This window comes from Cnephaeus nilssonii (genome assembly GCF_951640355.1).
Source record: "Cnephaeus nilssonii genome assembly, chromosome: 21".
Classification (NCBI taxonomy): Eukaryota; Metazoa; Chordata; class Mammalia; order Chiroptera; family Vespertilionidae; genus Cnephaeus; species Cnephaeus nilssonii.
The window spans coordinates 28765687-28785078 of NC_137092.1; the positions used below are offsets into that span (position 1 = coordinate 28765687).

General features: G+C 47.9%; 1 protein-coding gene and 1 long non-coding RNA gene across 3 annotated transcripts in view; one reads left to right on the forward strand and one right to left on the reverse strand.

Moving 5' to 3' along the window:
- Nucleotides 1–4358, forward strand: part of LOC307093672 — a 44738-nt gene extending 40380 nt beyond the window's left edge. Inside the window, exon 3 of the long non-coding RNA XR_013813000.1 lies at nt 3907–4358. This is a non-coding gene — a long non-coding RNA (uncharacterized lncRNA). The remainder of the gene's footprint in view (nt 1–3906) is intronic.
- The window catches only part of RPS6KC1 (ribosomal protein S6 kinase C1), a 503192-nt gene that overhangs the window by 27432 nt on the left and 456368 nt on the right, over nt 1–19392 (reverse strand). The window lies entirely within an intron of this gene.

Sequence of the window (19392 nt, forward strand, 5' to 3'; positions counted from 1 at the left end):
CACAAGGACAGGTCAAGCTTAAAATAGGAAAATTATACTGTGTCCCCACCCCCATCATCGCTTGGTTTACATCAAACCTAATGAACAAATGACTTGCAACAAAGCATAAAAACCACAGTTTGACTTTTTAAGATTTATCGCAATGTCCCTAAAAGCTGGTGATAGAAGATGGTTTCAAGTTTTCTTAGCATAACTAACTTGGCTCACCTGTTCTGATAAAGCACAAGGCTAGGAGGTGGGAGGGGGAGGATTGGTGGGAGGGAGGTGCCTGAGGTTCAATCGCTTGTTCAGTTAGGGCAGTGGTCGGCAAACCACTGTCATATACTACCCTTTACCTCTTTGCCACAATATGCCACAATTGCCTAATCCTCACAGCTTCCAACTACACGGTAACTTTTAGTCTAGTCCAGTGGTCAGCAAACTCATTAGTCAACAGAGCGGCAAACTGCGCCTCGTGAGCCGCGGTTTGCCAACCACTGAGTTAGGGAAAGTTTCTTCAATTCAATAGTAAGAGTCTATGATAGGCTTGTCCTAGAGATGTGGAGGTGAAAGCAACATCTCTTCCCTCAAGAGATGCTAATGCAGTGGCCGGAGCAGATGCAGATTACAAAGCAAAGCCAAGTGCAAAGAGAGAGCCGACGATGCATTCAGGAGGAAAGGATGTGTGGAGAGGAGGTCCTGGCCCTGACCGGAGGTCACAGGGGAAGGTCACAAAGGCTTTTTGCAGGGACCTTAGAGGTGAGATGCCTCTCTTCTATCCTCAAGAGTCAATGCCTTCTCAGAGTCACTGCAGGAACGTGCTGTCTCGGTCTCTCCACCCCCCATTCCCTCTCCTCTGAGGAGGGGAATAAAACCGGAGTAGGGTTTACGGCGCTTGTGAATACTTTCAGGCCAGCTGCCCCATCTAGACTAAACGGAGGACAAATTAGGACCTTCCAGAGGTCAGGACCCGCCAGCTCCCTGGCAGGAGCCTGGTGCATCGGAGTGACAGCTTCCACAGGGTGGCAGTGGAGGAGGGTGTCCAGGGGCTGGTGGCCTAGTGCCAGCTGGAACGGACCAGAGAAGGGCGATGGCGAGCAGGAGATGAGGAACCGGGCCCACGGGGAGCTTTCATGGAAGGAAATGGCCCACTTCTGATGGGTCTCTTGAGGAAAGCAAGAAAGTGGTGGGAGGGGCAGACCTGGCTTTCCCAAGACTGGAGGGAAGTCACTCACCCGCCTGTGATTTTTGCACAGCCTTGTTAGACAGAGTTTTCAGCTTTGGGCTTAACTTGGGTCCCTTTCTCTTGCTTGCTCTGGAGCATGACCTTGAGGAGAACCAACATTCTCATTTGCAAGGCTTTGCATTGACTCCCGAACTGTCCCCCAAGAATGAGTCCCTCCATTGGTATCAAATTTTCACTTCCTATCGCTCTTATCACCTGACTTCATTCCCAGGAGACCCTTGTAAGATTAGGAAGGAACTGACTTCCACCTTCGTTGATGGGGGTACAGGAGCCTAGCGAGCTAATGGGACCCACCGAGGCAGCTGGGCAGTGCAACAGGGGGTCTGACCCATGCCTGTCCCCCAAGAATGTTCACTACAAAGCTGTCAGCGGGGCCCATGCAGGGGCGCTGGAGGCCGAGACAGGCTGGGACAGTGCTGTAGGCCCAGAGCTTCTGAACTTGCTGGGACTCATGACACATTGTGGAAAGGTGTGGAGAGGGTCCTTGGGCCTCTTTTTGACTTGACCACACTTTTTTTTCTTTTTGTTCCTCCAACTCTGATAGCAGAGACTTGCCAATAAGAGGGTTTGATGGGGGACAGCAAGCAGGCGGATCCTGAACCCCTGAATGTTGGAGGAGGAGGCACCCCGGGACAGGCGGGCTAGAAACAATCCCGGCTGACTGCTCCGTGCAGGCCCCAGGTCAGCCGTTCCTGGCTCTAGGAGATTCCTAGTCTAAGAAAGACATCCCCGCAATGTTTCCATTTCCAAGAGAAATCGCTTCTCTCTCTGCGTGTTTCCTTCAACTCTCAGCAAGACCCGAGCAAGCGCATGAAGGTTGTAAACCTGCTACTTCACTGGGGCTGTTTATTTCCAGTCGACAAATACTGCGCCAATGTTCACTTCAATTAGGAGACACACTTGACAATCTGACTACTCCATCTGATGCCTCAAGGGCAAATTTCAGCTCTTTCCGGAAGGAATGGGCCAACACCAGATCCGTATGAATAAAATATACAGACAAGGAACGTTCGCAGCAGTTTGGGGAAACCACCTTCTGCAGCGAGGAGAGTTAAATGTCGACATGAAAAAAAATTTTTCACATAAATAAAGCATGGAGCTCAAGCTGGAGGGAGGCTGGGGATTCAGAGTGGGAGCTGCGGCGCCTGCTTGCCCTTCCCCTGCCTTTAGTTGGGGATTGAGTGAGAATCCGCACCAAAGAGGCTGGACCTCTGTAATTCTGCAGGAGAAACCTTGGCAGCAGAGTTAAACTCCCTAAGAACCTTCCTAGTTTATTTCAGCTTTTAAGATCATCCCGGCAAACAGAAGTTCTCCTTGGTGTCTTAATTTCAATCCTGTTGAATCGCCTCTCTTTGTTACTACCCTGAAGACAACCAGAAAAGCAACTCAGCGTCTGGCTTTCTGTGGCCTGGGAGAGGAAGGCAGAGACCAGCGCCCACCCACGGAGTTCTTCCTGTGCAGAATCGACCTTGGCTCCGTGCTCCTCTCTCCCTGGCGGGAGCAGACTGGAATAAGAGGTCAGACCCCTGCTGCACTGCCCAGCTGCCTCGGTGGGTGCAATGGGTGCCATTAGCTCTCTAGGCTCCTGTATCCCCATCAGCGAAGGTGGCAGTCAGTTCCTTCCTCATCTTACAAGGGTCTCCTGGGAATAACGTCAGGTGGTAAGAGCGGCAGGGAGTGAAAGTTTGACAGGGACCCATGCACTTGGTTATTTGGTTCATGTATTTGGAGCTTGCCTGGTCTCAGGTGCAGTGAACTCCTGGTGACAGCTCAGTCACTGAGTTCAGAAATGAAAACGAAAACTGCCTTTAAGTCAATGTATCTCAGACTTGACATTCACCTAGTTCCTGGATAGGTAAGACTGGGTTATCTTAACTACCTGTATTTGTATATATGTTTTAAGAAGGACCTCACTCAGCTTCTATATAAGCTTGTTAATAGAATGAGATCCGTTTTATAATACTGACAGGTATATTCCTTTTTTAAAAGGGCATTATAACCAGCTGTTGTTAGAATAGAAAGAAATCTCGAGTATGACATTAATGCCACTGTTTCACTTATCATTAAGATGTTGTATTTCTATTATTAGAAAATGCTTATAATAGTACCTAATTAAATGTTCTTGGATTTACACTAGCAGTATTTGGTAAATCTCTAGTTATTTTCAGTTCTCTCATTTTCATTCATTCATTCATTCAGCAAACATTTATGAGAGCCTAGCATGAGTGAGGATGCTGGGGAAGCTATGAAGTGAAGACTCATTTCCTCCCTCCAGGAGACAGAAGGACAGATAGACAGCCTGTGCAGAACAGAAATGAAGCAGAGGGGAAGGAACATCAGCTCTGTGCTGAGGAGGGGGCAGGCTTGACCCAAGACTCAGAATGGGAGGAGGTTGAGGTGGAGAAAAGGGTGAAAAGGACATTAGAAGGCGCAGAGTCCCAGCTGAGACAACACAGGACTAGGTCTGAGAACTGGGCTCGGTTTTCTTCATCCTTCCCCCTCCTTTCCCCACAGCCTCTCCTCCACTTTCCCTCCCCCTGCCACCAGGTTTCTCTTCACTCCCTCTCTCTCTTTCATCCTCATGACTTAACACTAATTTTTATCTTACCTCCAATCCAGGTATATTTTAGTAGAAATAGAAAAAAACAATCAGATATCTAAATCTTGCGCATTTCTCACAGGCATGGTTTCATTCCTCTAAAAACCCCCACGCTGGGAGGAGAGGACCCACAACAGCCCGATGCTAGAAGCCAGCACCCCCTGCTCCACTACTGATCAGCTCTAGGTCTTCCCAGGAGTCTGGGGAGACCCAACATTCTGGCCTTCATCCCTGCCGCCGGCTGCATTTTTTCTGCACACTTGAAAAACTTGTTTGAAAAACCAGAGAAGCTGATCGAACCTGGAGAGGATGGCGGGTGAGCAAAGGGAGCATTGAGCCCTTGGAAGTCCATCAGGGCCCAAAGCAGAGGCGTGTGGGGTAGAAGTCATTTGCATGTTCACCATCCCCAACACTAACCAGAAAGTGTGTGGACAGTCCGATCATCGAGGTCGCCCTTGCACAAATACAATGTCAACAGGAACATTACTTTAAAAAGTCTCCCTAGAACAAAGTCCCATTTGCATTATTAGGATTCTTTCCATCCGGTCCATCCCACCCATGCAGCCCCCGAAAGCAGAGTATTAAAACTACGCCCACCTGCTCTGGTTTTCACAAGTTTATAAAAAGAGAAATTGCCCCGTTATTGGCCAGGGTGGCCACGCCGCGCAGCCTTCCCTCTCACCCAAATTCATCTGGCTGTGCTTTTGAGCTAAACATCAGGCATCCTCAGACCTCATAAATTGCCATCCCTCTGCCCATTTAGAGAATAGAAATTCATGACTTGATCTCAATCAAACAGTGTAAAAACCCAAACAAAATTACATCTGGACAGACCAATGGGATGCCAGGTTTTTGCTTGATGAGAAGGGAAATAGCTCAACCCTGGCCCCTTGAAATACAGGCTTTATCTCAAAAAAAAAAAAAAAAAATGCTCATGGAACCTTCACAGAGTCGCAGAGACCAGCTTCCCTTATAATATACAACATAAACTGGATATGGAGCTCATTTTGCTCAGTGCTTTGTGACCTGGAAAACATTTTTTGGAACCTTAGAAAGAAATTAGTCCATGTTCATCCCCTCCACCCCCAAATGCGCTGAGCATCAGTTTCTGCTCCTGTAGCCCAGGTGAACAGCAGCCAGCGAACTGGGGCAAAAAAAAAAAAAGTGCACTGATGATTTCCCGACACAGTTAACAGGCCGTTAAAATTCTGTCCTGCTCAGTGTTCACGTCAGTGTCCGGGGAGTCGGAAGGCTACAACTACAAGAGAAAAATAGGCGCTCATCACTCTGCCTGTTATCTGGGCACAGAGTAGCTGCAGAGGGAACAGCAAAGCACTGCACCAACCAGCGAGATGGTCCATCGTCCACAAACCCGTTACTAGTGCAGAGTTTGAGTGAATTTTCTGCAAAAAGCAATTGTTTGGTTGTGAGGGTGGACAGCAGTGCTAGAAGTGCGTTGTATTTTTTTAAAGCGGGAGATCTCCCCTTCGGAAGCAAAAGTAGGGTTACTTGTGCGAGATCCCACCAGACCAAGAGGGAAACCTCAAATGGTTGGGACATACCCCTCCCTCCTGATGCTCCCCCAGCCCCTGTCTCCAGGGCTGACCTGGGGGACTGTGTGCCTGGGTAGAAGCAGCAGCAGGCGCTATGCAAATGTTTTCTTAATTGTGTCCCGGCCATTGCTCCATTGTGAGGCTTTTAAGATAATTTATTAATTTTATCTGTCACTACCGTGGCTGGAGCAGTGGGCTGCGGGCTTCTGCGGTGTGTGAGCGAGAGGTTTCTCCCCGAGTTATTTATTTGATCATGATATTAAATATTAGCAACTCTAACAGCTGGTGTGTTTATCCTGACTTGAGTGTATTAACCTCTTTAGCCCTTTTTTCCAGAAGAAGGACTCGGCCTCACAGATTTGACTGTCAGCTGTGGTGCCTGGCGGCCCCGCCGGTTGGCATCCTGACAGAATCTCAAGTCCAGAGCAGCAAGTAAACATGGATGACATTGCAGCGCGAGGGGGACGCGAGCACATGATGACTCGAGGCACCTGCAGCTGCTTGCACCCAAATCAAAGTACAGGCTGAGCTCACTGGGATGGAAAAGCACGGAATTTACCGGGAGTGAGTTGGCTCCGTGCGAGGTGAGGGAGGAGCGGGCTTGGTGGAGGACACGGGAGGGGAAGATGGAGTCAATGGCATTTTGCCCACTGACAAGACTCAGCTGAAGCACCTTGGGGGGAAATCCCCGGGTCCTGAAGCCCATTGTCTCCCATACGGCGGGTAGGGGTTGGCAGCAGCCAGTGCTGGGCTGACAGGCCTATGAGATAAAGGACAGGCTGGAAAAGCTGTGCTACCGGGTAGGACAAAGCTGATGTTCACTTAACAAGCATGGCTTCAGGCCTAAAACTACATTTTACTGGCCACGTGACCTCCAACGAGTTATTGAACCTCTCGGCCTCAGTTTCCACATCTGCAACATGGAAATAATTACCCGTAGTCATGGTGAGCCCTAGTCAAATGACAGAGTAGATGGATAAAGCACGCCTACCAAGAATTACTAGTTTCTTGTCTCTCCTTACCCTGCAAGAATCGACTTGGGACCCTTCTCCACTGACAGCCCCACATTTTAAGCCAGCGACGCATTTCTAAGCTCTGCAGCTCCCTTCCCTCCTGGAGTTGGAGTTAGCAGATCCCTGCAGCTCATCATCTCCCCTCCCTCCCCGTTATGGAACTGAGAGTCCCTGGAATGCTGACACAGGGAGGAGGGGTAGGTAGTGGTCCAGTGTTCAGCTTCACAGGCAAGATGTGCCCCTTGGAAGAGACACATTTTCTTTTAGGGCCGCCTGCAGCCTTAGGATGACTCAACACTAATGGTGGTGATGGGTGCCCACAGGCGGGGTTCAGAGTCAGGAGGGATGGAGAGCCAGGGAGGGAGGCCGGGGTTGCTTTAGGATGGTAGGTGGATGAGATGCCTCCATTGTTCCAGAAAGCCAGGTGCCTGGCACCTCCAAGCATGGTCCAGGCCACTCAGTTCAAAAATTATACAGAATTCCAACTCAAAGTAAAGCTTAATCTTTATCTGTTCTTCTTTTGTTTGCATTTTGACGGGCATCTCTCCTTTCTCTGCAGATCAATTCAAAGGAATGACTTTCTAATAGTGGGATTTCTAGTATTCTGCACCTTCTGAGGGATGGGAGTGGGGACACGAGGTCCTTCCTGCCTTTCCTCTAACCATGCCACCTCACTCAGCACCTACGTGTGGGGTGAGCTCTGTGTGTGCATCTAAGTCAGGAGTCAGCAAACTATGACCCTGATTTTGTAAATTAAGTATGATTGGGCCATGGCCATGGCCGTTTGTTTACTTATTGTTTCTGGCTGCTTTTTGGCCTAATGGTAGAGTTGTGGGGTTGAGACCGAGAATGTATGGCCCGCAAAGACCAAAATATTTATTCTCCGGTCCTTTACTGAAGATTTGCCCACCCCAGTCTAGGTTAACATGTAGCTTAGATTGACTATAGTTTAGAGGCCTGGGTATGATCCAATCAGAACCTACTTTTGACCCTATCAAAGGCTATTTTCTCTAAAAATATAAAGCATGAAAAAAACCTTATGTTCAGGTATTTATAAAAATAATACTAATGCTATCTCAAAGTAAAGCCTTTTACTTTTATCTGATCTAAGACTCACAGTAACCCAGGGATAGATATTGTTAACCCAATTTTAGAGGTATTAAAATTGTGGCTTTGGGATGTTAAATAACTTGGTCTATGTTTCATAGTCAGTAAGGGGTGAGGCTGGGATTCAAATCGGGGCTGAAGAGAGATCTTAACCACCTCTTCTCTATGCTCCTCAAATGGTGACTATTACTACCACGTATCAAGCATTTATTAAATACCAGGTACTATTAGTCTGACTTCCCACATGTTCTCATTCAATCTTTAAACCGACGCAAGAATTGGCAGCCCCATACCACATCTAAAGTTTCTGCAGCTTTTAATAAGAGTTCCCCAAATGAATGACCTCAACAGCAATGACCGATGATGACACTTTATCAGCCCTCCACCTCTCTGATGGAGGCAGAGATCCCTGTTAATTATGCTCCCCCCTGGGGGGTTCAGCTGCTCCCCCACCTTCTTCCGAGCTGGGAGAGCTCAGTGTGCACCCTCCCTCTCCCACATCAAGGCAGCTGGGCCTGTCCTGCAGAGTAGCAGGTGGTAGATGGACTCTGGGTGTCTAGTTGGGAGAAGGGAGTGACAGAATGGACCAAAGCGTGGTTTGGCTAAAAAGTCGAGAGAAGTGTGGCTTCTCGGCTGCTGGCGTGCTCTGGCTCAGGAAAGGCAACAACACTAGCGTTTCCAGCTTTCCAGCTTCCCCATCGGTCGGAGCCACCGGGTCCCAGACCAGCACCACTCTGGGCCACCACACCACCAACGCCGCACACTGCGCATGCTCTCTCGCCTTCCCAACCGCCCTCATGGCCAGGATGATGTGCTGGCTCTCAAATGACTCTGCTGTTGACTGATGACACCACCACGGGCACTCTGGGCCAGATGCACCGGGACAATCTACTGTCTGTGTAAACATATAAAACCATGTTGCTAAAATTGTTATCTGCTTCTGCCAAGACCTTCAAGATACCCCGTTCTGCCCAAGGATCAACTAGAACAAAGCTGTTCTGAGTGGCCGGGTCACTCAGCAAGTGTGAGCTTATTATTGCTTGGTTCCTGCTTGGACTTGAATTCTTCCCGTTTTGCATTTTTAGTCTGTTTCTGTCAGAAAAGATAAAAGGTGGGATTCGAGAAACTGATAAAAATAAACATGTTTCCTTGGTTACTGCTGTGACATTGCTAACTTTTGGGTGAGGGGCAGTTGGTTGGCATCTATCACATATGGGTGTAAGTACAGAGGGAATCACCTCTTTGGCCCTATCTGTCACTCTCACTCCTGAACGCTGGACCTGCATAAGCTGTTACCTGTTACATCTGCACCTGGATGTCCTGCAGGCACCTCCAACCCAGCAGACTCAAGAGAGAGCCCTTTCTCCTCATGCAGTGGTTATGGGCCTCCCCATCCACTGAGTCCCCCAAATAGCGATCTGGGAGTCCCCCGCACCCCAGACATTTCCTTTTCCAGCCCCTATATCCATTCCCACTCTTGGTGTCCTATCTTGGCCCTGATCATCTCTCCTGGACTGTAGCCTCCCAACAGCCCCTCCAGCTTGTATGAAACTGCACACTCTTTGAACAAACAGAGATAAAGATGTCAATCAAGAAGAAGCGTAAACAGGGAGGATAACGTCAATGAAGAACTGAAAACAAGGATCTGCCCTCTGATTACCAGTATAATGAGTGTTTGAAAACCAACCGGTGCACAAGTCTGAGGATTCAGAAGCTGTGGGGCTAGGAAGCACGCCGAGTGTCAGCTATGCTTATTGTCATGACTGTCATTTGCTACAAAACAGTCATTGGTGAATTGTCCCTAAGCCCCAAACGAAGTAAACCGAAAACAGGAAGTCGGTTCTTGAATTTAACTAAGTTTGATGGTCAAATTTTTAAAAACACTGTGACTCAAAAAGCTACTTTCATTTGACATGTGTCTTACCTAACGTTTCATGTTTGGGAAGATGAAGCAGGCTTTGTCTATGCAATGCCCACAGAGAATTTTGAAGTTAGGTAAACAAATAAATAGTAACCTTAGGGGAGGTCCCCTCTTCTTCCCCCACAATCCCGTCCCCCAACATCAGATGTAGTCACTCATCTCCTCAGAACACTATTATAAAATTACAGTTATTATCATTATAACACTATTATAATTCCAACAGCAAGTTAGGGGACATCAGCAGAGTCCTCTCCTGAAGAAGTCCCGTGAATAAAAATGGTGGCAGTTAAAGTGGCGCTAACACTAGCTGCCACACGAGATACTGTGTTGAAATGTGCAAAGTGGGCAGGTGAGGGGAGTGGGGGTGCCCTTGGTGCCCCCAGAGAATGTGGGGCTCTTGGGCACCTGCACTTCCCTTTTCATTGTGGGGATGGAAAGCGGGCTCACACACAACTCCCATGTTCTTTGAAGCACTATTCACAGCAGCTAAGACACAAAACCAACCTAAATGTCCAGAGATAGATGAATGAATTTTTAAAATGTGGTACATACATACAAAGGGATATTACTCAGCCTTTAAAAAGAAGGAAACCCTGAAATAGGGACATGGATAAGAGCTGAGGACATCATGTTAACTGAAATAAGCCAATCACGGAAAGACAAACAGGGTTTGACTCCACTTATGCATGAGGTATCTAAAATAGGTTCATAAAAGCAAAGAACAAAATGGTGATCACTGGGGGTTGGGGGAAGGGGAAAACACAAGTTGCTAATTGGGGGGCATAAAATTTTAATGATGCAAGGTGAATACATTCTAGAGATCAGCTGTACAACACTGCACTGACAGATAGCAATACTGTATTGCCCACTGAAAAGCTAAAGGGGTAGATCTCATGTTAAGTGTTCATGCACCCACCCATAAACATACTCTCACACACACAATCCCTAATGCCTTTAAATATTCAAAAAACTAAATTAAACCAAATAAAACCAAACAAAAACATTCTGTGACCCTATTTCTTCTGCTAGTTGCTGCTCAATTTCTTTGCTGTCATCTGCAGCAAAACCCTCAAAGGAGTTTTCTCCCAGTTTTATCTATATACTAGTAGCACGTTTGCACGAAGATTCGTGCAATAGACCTTCATTCACCTGGCTGCCTGCACCAGTTTTCTGCCGGCACCAGGGACCCAGGCCTTGGCTGTGGCCACCGCCTTCTGCCTTTTTCAGGGTCCGGGCTTGGCCCCGGGCGGTGGCCTTGGGCTCGGCGGCACCCAACATCCTTGCTAAGGATCGCGGGAGCCGACCCCCAGTGGTTTCCTGCGATCCATGCAGGCTGCCCACTGGTGCCCAAGGCCGGGAAAGCCTCCGCCCCAGGCTTTCCTGGCCTTGGGCTCGCCACACCCAGCATCCCTGCTACGGATCACAGGAGCCGACCCCCAGTGGTTTCCTGCGATTGGTGCAGGCTCCCCGCTGGTGCCCAAGGCCCAGAAAGCCTCGGCCCCTGGAACCCCCGGGAGCGGCGGGAGGGGCAGGATGGGCACGGCCAAGCCCCCCCAGGTGGCCGATTGCCCCCCCCCCCCCCCGGGATCCCTGGGAGGGGCGGGAGGGGCCCGGCCACGCCCCCCCAAGTGGCCGATTGACCCCCCGACCACCGGGAGGGGCGGGAGGGGCCCGGCCATGCCCCCCCAGGTGGCCGATCGACCCCCGGAACCCCCGGGAGGGGCCGGGCCACGCCCCCCTGGTGGCCGATCATCCCCGGGACCCCCAGGAGGGGCGGGAGGGGCCCGGCCACGCCCCCCGGGGTGCCGATCTCCCCAGGCACCCCGGGGAGCGGTGGCATGGGCCCGGCCACGCCCCCCCGGGGTGCCGATCGCCCCAGGCACCCCCGGGAGCAGCGGCACGGGCCCGGCCACTGGGCACCGCCATCTTGATCTTCTCAATGGCAGATATGCCACCCGGAGTCCCACCCCCAGCCTCCTGCCGGCCCAATCGTGGGCATAGCGGAGGTGCGGTCAATTTGCATGTTTCTCTATTATAAGGTAAGATAACTGACATATATTAGTTGAGGGTGTACAGCATAATAATTTGATACATGTATATATTATGAAATAATCAGCACAATAAGTTTAGTTAACATCCACACCTCACAGTTACATTTATCTTCTGTGATGAAAACTTTTAAGATTTACTTTCTTAGCAACTTTCAAATACTGTATGTGATGCAGTATTGTTAACTAGGGTTATTGTGATGACTATATTCCCAAAATTTATTTATATTATAACTGGAAGATTGTACGTTTTTACTACCTTTATCCATTTCTGCCATTTCTTTCCTGTGTTTATGATTTTGGTATGTTGTTGTTTTTTAAGATTTCACATATAAGTGTAATTATATAATATTTATATTTCTCCATCTGACTTATTTCACTTAGCTTAATGTCCTCAAGGTCCAGCCATACTGTTGCAAATGGCAGGATTTCCTTATGCTATATGACTGAATATATATCACAACTTCTTTATCAATTTATCTGTCAATGAACACTTAGGTTGTTTCCATATCTTGACTATTGTAAATAATGCTGCAATGAACATAGGAGTGTTTTTTGTGTGTGTGTTTTTAAGATAGTGCTTTTGTTTCTTTTGGATATATACCCAGAAGTATTGCTGAATATGATAGTTCTATTTTTAATTTCTTGAGGAACCTCTATCCTGTTTTGCATAGTGGCTACACCAATGTACATTCCCACCGAGAGTGCACAAGGGTTCCCTTTTTTCCAAATCCTCACCAACACCTCTCTCATGTCTCTTAAATGACAGCCATTTTAACGGGTGTGAGGTAACATCTTATTGTGGTTTTGAATTGCCTTTCTCTGAAGATTAGTGAGATTAAGCACCTTTTCATGTACCTGTTGGCCATGTTTATGTCTTTGAAACAATGTCCATTCAGTTCCTCTGACGATTTTTTAAATTGGATTGTTTGTGGGGGTTTTTTGTTTGTTTTTTTGCTATTGAGATGTATGAGTAATTCATATATTTTGGATATCAACTAACCCCTAATCAGATATTTGACTTGCCAACATTATCTCTTGTTCCATAGGCTGCCTTTTGTTGATGGTTCCCTTTGCTGTGCTGAAGCTTTTTAGTTTGATGTAGTCCCACTTGGTTATTTTTGCTTTTGTTGTCATATCCAACAAATCATTGCCAAGACAGATGTCAAGGAGCCTATCCCATTTTCTTCTAGAAGTTTAATGGTTTCAGGCCTAACATTCAAGACTTTAATCCACTCTGAGTTGATTCATGGTCAAAGCAGTTTTCTGTGTTATTAGCAATTCCTCTCCTCTCATTTTCTCTTAGGCCTGATCCAGTTGAGCGTTTGCCTCCACAACTCTTACGCAGGTCACCAGTGACCTCCATGTTGCTATAAAGAATGGTAACATCTCGGTTTTCATCTTTCTTGACCTCCCTCCCACAGCATTTCTTCACCTGGCTCCAAGAACCCCATCTAGTTTCAGGTTACTCTTTCTCTGCCTCCTTTGCTGGTCTTCTCGCCAAGCCTCTTAATATTGGAATGTTCCAGGGTCCTGTGCCCAAGAGTGTCACTGGTTCTGTTCTCTTCTCCATATTCCCCTGGTGATCACATTCAGTCTCGTGGTATTGAAATATCACATATATGCAAATAAGTTCCAAATTTATATATTTAAAGCTCAGATGACTCCCTCCAGGATAACTTCAGATTTATATCTCCATTAGCATACTCAACATCTCCGCTTGGATATCTATAACAGACATCTCAGATTCAACATGAAACTCCTGGTCTCCTCCTCCTTTCATCTGAATTGTGGGGAACTCGGCTCTTTCGGTGTTCATGCCCCAAACCTCAGCCTACCACCAATCAGGAAATCTCCTGGCTTCACCTCCACACTGTATTCAGAAGTAGACCACTCCTCACCACCTCCATTCATCCTTCTTCTCCTCCTCCTCCCCTTGCCCTCTCTTCTCAACACAGCAACCAGCATGATCTTTAAAAAAATCCAAGATCATTCCATTCCTCTACTTAAAATTCTCCAGTGGCTCCTCATTTATCTCAGAATAAAAGCCAAAGATCTTAAAATGACCAGTAATACCTTATAGGATTTAGACCCCAGGATCCATCCTCCCTTAACCATCACTGACCCTTGACCATCCCCATACACCCTGATCCAAGCACACTGGCCTCCTTGGTGTTCCCCAGCCCCCCTGGTGCTGCACCAGCTTAAGGCCATTGCACTTAGCTGTTCCCTTGCCTGGAGGCTCTAGCTCTCCATATCTGCCCAGCTGAGTAGCTCCCTCCTGCCAGTCTTTGCTCAAGTGTCACCTTCTCAGAGAGGAATAACCTGACCAGCTGCAGAGCACCCCGACTCTGCCCTCCCAGTTTCTCCTTCTCAACTCTACTTTCTTGTCCATAGCATTCATCACCTTAGAACATATAAGCATTTGCTATTTATTATTTTTATTGTTTTTCATCCACCTTCCCCCACTAGCAGATAAGCTTCAAGAAGGCAGAGATCTGTATCTGTTTTGTTCACGGAGTCATCCTAAGCTCATGGCACATTGTAAGCGCTCAATAAATATTTGTCAAATGAATGAAGAATTCATTAGTCTATCACTCTGGAACCAAGGAGGCAGCATGAGGTCCCACAGTGGGTCTTCATCTATGAAGAAACTTAGTGGGTTCAGGGTCCCGGGTACAGGAAGGAAGGAGGATTAGTCATTTATCCACATGCCCCTCTCCTGGTGGTTCTGTAAATAGAGATCTAACCCGAGCATCCATCAAAGCACTGCGCCTTCCCGGAGAAAAGTGTTCACAAAGTGCTGGGGGATGGGAGTCGCTAAGGGCGAGACTTTGATTTGCAGGATTTCAGTTTTATTGAAAGAGCATGTTGGGGTCCTTCCCTCATCATGGGACTGGCCCCCTTTGTCCTTCCTCTTCCATCCCTGCCTCACAGCTACACCCCGCAATCAATCCTCTGCCCCGGGGGACCAGGCGGGACCCGGCACTCAGACGCACTCATCCACACAGCCCCAATCGATGCCGAGATCAATGCTGATGTTTGAAATCAGAATCCACGGCGTTCGCTGCACCCGGCGGCGTTGTCCTCGGCCATGCAGGGACTCCAGGAGCTGTGGCCTTTTCCCCTCGAAAGTGAAAGTGGTTTTTTCAGACACAGTAGTGGGCTTCAGAACTGCAAACCAGAGAGGCGTTCTGATTCCACAAACAGTCCCCGGAGGAAACCATTTCAAGCCAGACATGTTTCTTCTTTAGCCAAGGGACCTGATAGCATCATCTCAAAACTGTCCTTCCCCTGTGCCTATTCCATCACACACATGCACACACATAGATGCACGCACACACACATGCATGGAGAGAGAGGGGGGGGGTGGGGGAGGAGAGCGCGAGCTCCCATTTAACTAACGTAAGCAGGGAATAAAATCAGTTCCTCAGCCTCCTTGCACTCCATCAGAATGTGGAAGAAAAATAAAGTATTAGAAGGAAAGTTCTAATGACCTTCCCTGCCTAGAGCCACAAACACCCGAGGATCTTTTCTTAGCAGAGAAGTCTCTTTTGTGTTCCCCTCTGTCTAGGTAGGGACACTGCTGCCCCCGTGTTTGTGTTTGGACAGGGCCACCCAGCCCCCGACATCTTGCAGAGAGAGACACCTTGAAGTGCCTCGTGCCGACCTCACAGAGCCCTGGTCTGCTTATCTGGGTCAGCAGAGCCTGCTCCCCACAGGCAGCCAGCGCTTCTGAAGAAACGGGGGACTTGTTAAGAACTGCATGCTTGTCCCTGTGCTTTGTGAAGCCCGCACATGGACGAGCAGCTCACCTTCCCTTCCCTAGGAAGACAGAGAAATCGACCTGGGAAGGAGAAGGGGTTTTATGAATCAGACGACATGCCTCTCACCTCCTCCTTGCCTGGCTTTTAGCTACCTGAATTGATGGAAACTGGTGTGTTCTAGAACATTCCTCCTTTGGAGAATGTGGAATTCTGGGATGTCAGAATTGGAAGGAATATCAGAGGTTAATATTCATCCACTTCCCCGCTCCCATTTTACAGGTGAACAAACTAAGGAACAAAGAGAAAAGGCCATATAGCAAACAAGGAGCAGCATGAAGCCTAACTACAGGGTATTCACTCCAGAATTTCCACATAGGAAAGGCTCATGGCAGGTAATATTGTGGAGGGGGCAACTAAGATACATATTTTAAAGCTGCTTTTACTCACAACATACTGTTTATTACCTAAAATGCAAGTTTTCTTGGGGGGAGGCTTTGCTAGAGTTTAGGTGGGACACCAAAGACTTTCTCTCCCTGAGTACCCTTTGGCGCACCATAGAATTCAGAAATTCTGATGCCTAATCTAGGGCTGTGTCCACCACTCCTCGCTGCCTTTCCAGGGATGCTGTAATAGAAGATAACCATCTAAACTTCCCTCAGAGTATCCCCTGGAACCAAGGTCCTGGACTCCACCCTGGCATCAGCTGGGTGATGCCTCTTCTATTGTAATGTACTTGGTTTGGGGCATCTGTAGCCCTTTAAGATGCTACAGCTAAGGAAATAATGCCCTTCAGATCAGTCTTGCTCAGAAATTTCAAAACCTGTGGCCCAGAGAGTCCTCATTTCTCTGCTCACTCTGGATCCACCCCACGCTGTTATTTTCTATGCATACAGCCCTGCCAGCATCCTGCTACCCAGAGCCCTCTGGACTGCTTTGCCTCACCCCATAGAACTCACTTCATGAACAAGAGCCCCACAAGGGCCTGGCAGCTGTGCCCAAACCCATACCACTCAGCCCTACACACGTTGTTAAGATGAGTCGTTGAGGGCTTGCCAATAAGTTAGAGTTACCTGTCCCTTCTCCTGAGAAAAGAACTATATGTTCTTGCCTCAGTGATGGGAGACTGGGAATCTTGATAAGCAAACTGAAAGTGTTCCTTATCATGGTTTTTTTTGTTTGTTCTTCCCCTTCCTCCTGCCCAAGCCAGTGTTGTGCCTTTGCCAATGGCCTGCATTTCCGAAAGAATGTTTCACAGCACACAACTCCTGTGAAATACTCTGGAAAAAGCCAATACAACTTTTATTTCTGATTTTTTTGTTGTTGTTGTTGTTGAAGGCATTAAGGATCTTTTCTTTCTGGTGACTGTTCTGAAATGTCCCATGTGCGTCTAGTTGAGACGCTTCTTACTCATTATGCCTGGCACCTGATGTCTTTTTCCATTTGAAGAATCTAGGAAAAAATCTCTTGTGTTAATTCTCTGGTAAGTTCTCACTTCTCTTATCACCATTATTTATTTTGGTAACTCCTATTAATTAGACATTGAACTTCCTGAATTAATACTTGACATCTCTTATGTTTCCAAGACTTGAGACCTTTTCATCAACCAACCTACACGGTGTGGTGTCCAATGATAGAAATCTGCCTGGCTGGGCAGGTCGTGGGGAAGTCGATGACTGCCCTGGGCCTTTTTCTTGCCCATAGATAAGAGTTTCAATGTGATTTGATTGGTTTATAGGACGGGGGCTTGGCTGCAGCAGGCAGAGCTGTGCTGGTTAGTACATTGGACCACTTTCCCTAAAGCAGTCTAAACCACCACTCTGCTTGCCCACATGAACCTGGCCTTGAACCTTTTGGGAGTTACATAAATAACCCTGCCTCCCCTCAGTGCTGATGAGCTCTATCTCCAATAGGTTATATTACACTGGCTTGTGTTTTATGCTGAAAAGTCCCTGTCATGGGCATAGGCTGTGCACTCAACTTTGGGAATTCACACATATCCTAATGTGCTATTGAAGGCACATGTAACTCTAAGGCAGATCTCCCTGTTTGCAGGTAGCTGAAATCACCATGTTGATTCCTCCATAACTAGTCAATTCAGATAAAGCTGTCAAGCTGAGTATGTCCCAACCCCCACCGAGGTCTTTGCCAGTACAAATGGGAATTCCCTATGGGTGGGATCTATTTTTTTTTTCTTAAAAAAGACTAGCAAACAAATAACAATAATAAAGCCCCCAAAGACTCCTTAACCACCCCAGCCAGCACCAGGCCCAGAGCTGTGCACACAGCTGATGGCCACAAAATGCTTAGCTCGTCTGTGTGGTGAGTAAAAGAACTCTGGCTTACAAGTCAGGAGGCTGAATCCTGCCTCTAAGTTCCAAGGGAACTGTACTGTTTATAGGTGAGATGCCAGTGTCACGACATCAACATCTGGCTGAGGAAACCACACAGCGAATTACACAGAGTCCGACATGCATGAGCATGTCGGGAGCTGGCTTGCTTCATGATAGAATGGCGGGAAAGGTGGTAGAATGGTGGGAAGTTCTACCTCGTCACCTCCTCCCACTCTGTGGGCCTACAAGGGCTGCTTAGAGAACAGTTTGACCACTCTGGGTAAGAACGTTCAGTTTCTCTTTCACCCCTAATCCTGGTCAAAGAGAAATTAAAGTCTACGGTCTGCTTAGGGTGACCAGCTGTCCTGGTTTGCTGAGGAGGGCTGCCCAAAATGAGGGGCCCTCGTTGCTAAAACAAGGATAGCGCTGGGGAAACTGGGATGGTTGATCACCCCACTGAAGATCGTCAGAGAACATAGGTTCAGCTGGTTTGAGAGAAAATTCCAGTAAGGTGAGTGAAGAGAGAGGTGGGAAGAGATTCCAGGCGTGTGACAGACAAACCCTAAGGTGACTCCCAGTGACCTCCAACCTCTTGGTGTTCATGCCTTTGTATAATTCCCTCCCTTTTCGTATGGATGGGCCTGTGCCTTCCTTCTAATGAACAAAATACACCAAAGGTGATAGATACCAGCCAATAATTACGGCACGGTACAGAAGACTCCACGTCATCAGCCTGCAGCTAGAACTCTTCTTGCAGGCTTGAGGAAGTGGCAGTCAAGAAACCTGGGTAGCAAGACCTGTGGGTGGCCTCCAGCTGAGAGCCGGCAAAAAGTGAGTGCTCTCAGTCCTACAGCTGAAAGGAAGCAAAGTCTGCCCACACCCCGATGGGCTGAGAGACAGACTCTTCTCCAGGGAGCCTTCAGATGAGAAGACAGCCCGGCTGAAAGCTGAGTTGCAGCCTTGGGAGACCTCGACCAGAGCACCCAGTGAAGGTGAGCCTGGACTCCTGACCCTGGAAACTGAGGTCATACACATCAATTGTCAAGCTGCTGAGTTTGTCATAATTTGTTCCTTAGCCATAGAGAACAGATACAAGGTCTTTTCAGACATGTTGCAAAGCCTGAGAGTTGCTCACAGGAAAGGGGTGACATCCCCACTGTACTGTGGTGTGGTCTGCTCCTGGCACCCCCTCCTGAGAAAATGGCACAGCCAGGTGGGCATAAAGGCCAATCTCTGGCCCTGGTTCTCTGTGCCCTGAGCTATAGCCTCTTTTTTTTTTTCTAATATATTTTATTGATTTTTTTACAGAGAGGAAGGGAGAGGGATAGAGAGTTAGAAACATCGATGAGAGAGAAACATCAACCAGCTGCCTCCTGCATACCCCCTACTGGGGATATGCCCATAACCAAGGTACATGCCCTTGACCGGAATCAAACCTGGGACCCTTCAGTCCGCAGGCTGACGCTCTATCCACTGAGCCAAACCGGTTAGGGCGAGCTATCTCCTCTTTAAGCCACACCCATTGTTTAGCCTGGAATCTGTGAGGGACTTCCTTGTTCACAGAATAAGATTCTCAACATCAGCGAACCAAGGTTTCAAAACCAGGTCACTTCTGACTAGAGTCACCCTCCTTGTTAAAACGACGACCAGCTTTCATCATGATGCTACATTCGCTTTGAACGAACTGTCAAGTCAGGAGTTAAAAAATCCCCCTTTGAAATGATTCTCTTCCTTTCTGTCTCCTTTTCTCCACCCCCCTCCCTCCCTGTCCCCATCCCTGTTCATGTGCACTCATTTCTCCTGTTCAAACAAGATGGTAAAAGGATGAG